Source organism: Mytilus edulis, chromosome 6, assembly GCF_963676685.1.
Source record: "Mytilus edulis chromosome 6, xbMytEdul2.2, whole genome shotgun sequence".
In the NCBI taxonomy this organism is placed as follows: domain Eukaryota; kingdom Metazoa; phylum Mollusca; class Bivalvia; order Mytilida; family Mytilidae; genus Mytilus; species Mytilus edulis.
This window is the reverse complement of record NC_092349.1, coordinates 72,831,883-72,837,848: the sequence shown is the minus strand read 5'-3', so window position 1 is coordinate 72,837,848 and position 5,966 is coordinate 72,831,883.

Genomic DNA, 5,966 nt, shown 5'->3' with positions numbered 1-5,966 from the left:
GAAAATATTGTGCAAATTTAACTTATCCTCGAACTTTAGCCAACATATACCGTCTATTGAGTCTTCCACAACTATTACGTTTAAAAGCTCCATCAGATCATTTCGAACCAAAAATCCTACTCTGCCAGAGCCAGCCTTTGCGCGTAGATGAATACCTATTTGGTTATGACCAAACCACGTATACCCATTAACACTAATTGTATTGTTCTTAACCAGATGTGTTTCTGCGATACCCAGGATATGCAGCTCTTTATTATTTAAACATGCACATAAAAGTTTAAATTTATCACTGTCACAATTCCATCCGTTCACATTCCAAAATCCGCATGCAACCTATTGGAATTTTTTACCACGCCCTCTTCCGCGTCCACCTCTTCTGATATTTCCACGATTGCTGAATCCTTGTCGTTGGCCGTAGTTTCCTTCATTCTGATGTACATTTCGTCCATTGACGGATTCGTTCTGTTTGCCTTTTCCACTCTTGCATCATAGGTAAAATGTAAAATATAGGGGTAGTTCAAATTCCCCCTGAATTATATACAGATTATACATTCACTACTCCATTTGTGTATGTAGGGAACACTATCATATATAAAAAAATAAATAAAAGTTCGAATATCTTGTTTAATATATACACATGGAAAAAAGTATTGCAACACTAAATTGAAATTCAAATAAAAAAAAAACACTCTTTATTTTTTTGTGATATAATTATTTGAAATAGAACTAGTTAAACATTATTTAAATCTCACCTGAGTTTAATCAATAAATATCGACTCGATAAGTTCTTATCTGCACATGCAGCAATTGTACCCGTAAACAATAAAACAGATGTTTTTATCCTCATTGTTTTCAACACTTTAAAGAATAGAAATAACCAAATTTATAAAGTTATGTGATTGACACCTTGTAATTGGTCATCCACAACTCTTAACTGCAGCAAGATTGCAGATTATCAGCACGAGAGAAGCAGGTATGCCGCTGTGACAATTGCACGTAGTGTTGGTCATCACCATTCCACTATAAGTAATTTTGAGGAAAGAAAATCAGGCAACAAACGATGTTAACGACCTTCCGAAACCAAGAAAAATGGGAAAATCAAGCATAATAAAGGCTGGTCAGACGGAAACCCATTCAAAACAATACAATTATAAAAAGAGAGTAGTGGCCATACAGGAGCCTTTAAACAAGAACTGTTCGAGATCGACTCGTCCCTACTGGTTATCGTGCGGTAAGACCATTTTGGGGACCTTTGCTAACGAATAGACACACAGCTGCCCGTATCAAATGTAGTGCAGAGCTCGTCAAAGTGGGAAATAAACATCATGGCGGAAGATCCATGGTTCCAATGAAATTCTGTTTATCTTCCTTGGCTCGATCGTAGCCCGGATTTGAACCATATCGTGCATTTATGGGACATAATTAGGCGTAAAGTGCGCGAAAGGTCACCCCAGTGCAAGCAAGTCGTGAAATAAACAATGCCCTTCATCAGGAATGGTTGCTGCTACCTTAGCAACAAATAAGTCGACTTAGCAGGAATCAGAAGACGTTAATAGGCGATTATCCGTTTGAATGGAGGCTGCGCACAAAGTATTAATTCTTTGGCGTATAACAATCAAAGATGATGTGAACAATCATCTTAAGATTAATTTTGAAATGTCTGACATTGTAAAGTTCAACTACAATAAAAGTTGTAAAATGCATTTTTTTGTACAAAAACACTTAATTTTATTATCAAAATTGTGGTTAGATAAAACCTTTTTTTCATACATGTTTTGTTCGTTTTAATGCAAATGTTATCATTAACTATGTTAACTATGATTTTACAATTATTTTATCATATTCCGTCCAAAATAAAAGGCTGATTTTTCAATGTTTAAAAAATCAAGGTGTTGCAATACTTTGTTGTATACATCTTCTAATTATGAATCAAACTATCAAAGTTGATGAGAGTTTATGGTTTAATTTGCGGTTTCAAATGATATAATATCAACGATATAGATCTAAATGGGAAATTAATTTACGTCTGGAAATATATACAAGAGACCAATTGGAATGTTATGCATGTGTTAACACTTGAAAAAAGCAACCAAATATGTCACCGATTAAAATACGGTCACATTTAGTTACAGACATAACATGCACTAGAAAACAATTTGAATCTTGACGTCTTCACAGATACAATTTCGTCTACCGTATTTATTCATTATAAATTATGCTTGATCTTGACATTATTTTTTTAGTCAGTGAAATAAGGTGTTAAAAAGCTTCATTTGTTTTAGTGCCCTTTTTGATAAAATAGAACACACGTTTATATTTAACCAAATCTTTAATCTGTTATGCTTTCATAAAACTGCTATGAAGTGTCTGACATAAAACCCGCAAGTAAATCCGCTCTGTCTTTTATCAATTTTAATTTTAAAAAGAAACTTCAATTTTCTTTAGATAAAAATAATATTATATGATTACATTACTCATTCAAAAAGTATAAGATCTAAGGTCATGGACAATAAATCTTATAAATGACCAATTAATTTCGAATTAAAGATGACTGAAAGCTTCTTGTAATGATCATATAAACTGTTACTAAAAGCTGTCACCTCTTAACAGATGTTACCCGACTGGGAAAGAAGTAATGAAGTATTTTGGTCTGTTGTGGAGAGTAGTCATTCATACAACATCTTCTTTTTAATACAAGCGCTAATATGGTGATTTCACCTCTTCGAATCAAGAACAACCTTTAAACATACGAATATAAAGCAGTTAAAAGGTAGAATGTATAAAAATCAAATAAGAAACAAAAAAGTATCGAACATAAAGTAACAGGATCGGTTGAGCACAAACACGTATATACAGGTGATAAACGGGTCATTTTACCTCAACAAATTTAGAACTATTATCAGAGATAAGAAGATAAAGAATTAAAAAGGGGGAAGGATGTTAAAAATCGAATAAGTAACGAATAAGAATAAGGAATAGGTATTGAATTGGTAACAAATAAGGAATAAGGAATAAGTAACGAATAGGTAACGAATAAGGATAAGGAATAAGTAACGAATAAGGAATAAGAAATAAGTAACCAACTTGACGACCCTTATTTTAAGACATAAATATTTCTTTGGCCTGTAAATAAATATTGTGTCTATAACGGGTTCGGATCGTTCGTGGCCGTCCAGACATGCTGATCAATAAAGGCAACAGTAGTATACCGCTGTTCAAAAGTCTTAAGACGATTGAGAGAAATCAAATCTGGGTTACAAACCACAATTGGTATTTATTACCTAGAACTGACAAACAGGTGATCATGCATTAAGAAATTCAGATTAAGATTCAACATTTTATTAAAATCTCACCACTTGTATAACACTACACATTAAAATACATATATAAAACATAGCGTATAACATAAAACTTCCATCCAATACATATGTAAAAAACATTTTGTATATTTAAACTAACAGTACAATCTCATTAGCCAAAATACTAAAACATATGCAAGCACCATTAAATAAAGAATTGTGAAGGAAAATAGTATTTAATAGCGTTGAGCCGGTATACTGTAAATCTTTTACTACCCTAAGTCAGTGTTTATTAAGTGAAACATCCTGTAGACAAATTCAATAAATTTATGTAAAATAAATAAAAGAAAAAACCGAACTCAATGGTAAATTTTCAACTGGTAAGTCTACAAATCTGACAAAATCCAATGCTATCATCCAACGAAACGAGTGAAAAACAACTGCCATGTTTCTGACTAAGTTCAGAAATATCCGAAAAAATTAGAGGGTTTTGTTTCCTGTTTTTTGATATTTTTAGTATTTTACCTTCGAATATGGAATATTCAGCGGTGTTCTTTTCGTCTAATGGAAAATAAGTATACAAAATCGACGAAATATGATTACAATATAAAAAAGAAGATGTGGTAGGATTGCCAATGTGACAACTATCCACAAAAGACAAAAATGACACGGACAGTAACAACTATAGGTCACCGTACGGCCTTCAACAATGAGCAAAGCCCATACCGTACAGTAAGCTATAAAAGGCCCCGATGAGACAATGTAAAACAATTCAAACGAGAAAAACAAATCTATTTTAACGGAGTAAAAGTCGTTTAAACTTGTCACAGGCAACTATTCTTTGTAAGGAATAACTAATAAAACAGTACAAATATTAGCGAAAAACTTTTATTGTAACGTGCGCAGAACACGTGTTACCGAAAGATCCCTCGATATTTAATCTATGAGCGTACATCAAACGTTTCCTGAATATGCCTTATTAGGTTAGGTCGAAATACGATTTATTCGTGCAGTTGTGTTTCCGGTATATCTCTTTTTATGTTCGGTCAAGATAAAATTACTGTGCACATACAACGTGTTTCCGCGGAATATCCCTTATTATGTTCGATCATTGTTTGAAAAAAATCAACGTATGGTTGCTGGTGACATCAGAAGATGATTGGATGAGTTTAAGGGTCATAACCTTTATCAGCTCGCTTGATGAAACAATTATGTTACAGGTGTATATGAAACTGTGTGAAATTAAGAAATCCACTCGAAGGAGGATTTTATTTAACGAAAAAAAAAAATTTAATCATTAGAAAAACAGATTCATACATAGAAACTTGTCGATTGTAGGATTTATCCAATCTCGATAGTTAAATTATAAATTTTAATGTCGGAGCCTCAGATAAATAATCCGATAATCTACTGGTACAATGTTAAAATCTACTAGTATATAATCATCATACTTTGCAATTTTAAAATAAATCAGGGCAATTTCTACAGCACCGTAAAAGGTAAAACCAATTGTTATTTTTCAAAGAAGAGAAGTGTATGACTAACAAACGATTAAAAGTAGAAATAGGTATCAAAGGTACCATGCTTATAATTTAATACTCCAGACGCGCGTTTCGTCTTCATGCGACTCATCAGTGACTCTCAGATCAAATAGTTATGAAGCCAAACAAGTACAAAGTTGAAGAGCATTGAGGACCCAAAATTCAAAAAGGTTGTGCGAAATACGACTAAGGCTATCTATGCCTGGAATAAGAAAATCCTTAGTATTTTGAAAAATTCATATTTGTGTAAAGGAAATTTATAAAAATGACCTTATACTTAATATTCATGTCGTAAGAAAATGTTAATATACTTATTTTTCATGATTTCTTCCATACATCATTTGATCTTTTGTCGTATAATATGCTATTGATTTCACAAGTTTGTATCTAAACAAAAACTCAAAACACTTATCATTATTGTTTTATGTATTTCCTGTCGTAAAAGTAGCGCTCTATTCATAGAACAATTATTAGGACAATTTCGCTATTAATAGCTAAATATTAGCTCCATGCATTGAATTGTTTATGGTCTTAATATATGCGTTTTGCATTATCGTTCTTAAAAGAATAAAGATAAATAAGTAATCTTTATTTCAATTAACTCTTAGTATTCATCAGTTTACGGCAATGCAATATTCGGTATTACTTTTGATATTATTTTCAGTTTCAATTTGCGTTTCATCAGCGAAGATAGTTGCAAATTATTTTCCCATGGAAATTACAATAATTTGACGTTCAACATATTAACATGGATGAATATCCTATTTCTTTAGTTTTTTCTATTTGTTCCAGGCGTAATTTTTCATAGCACAATTCAATAAAATGTTCAAGTACTATGTCGTAAAGAAGTGCGTAATATTAAATAAAAAACACGTAAAGATACCAACAAAGTTTTAGGCAATGCTTTATTTTAATTCCTGTTTAAGCTTGTGTATATTCACTCATCACAGATGCTAGGATTGAATAAAACATTTACGCCTATAAGAGGGGAAAAATGACAACAGCACATGACAGGAATACAGTACAAATCAAGGCAATAACATTCAGGACAGAGAAATACTCAAAGATAAAACACGTACAACAACCTCGGACAGCACAAAACAGCACAACAGAACCACGATCTGTC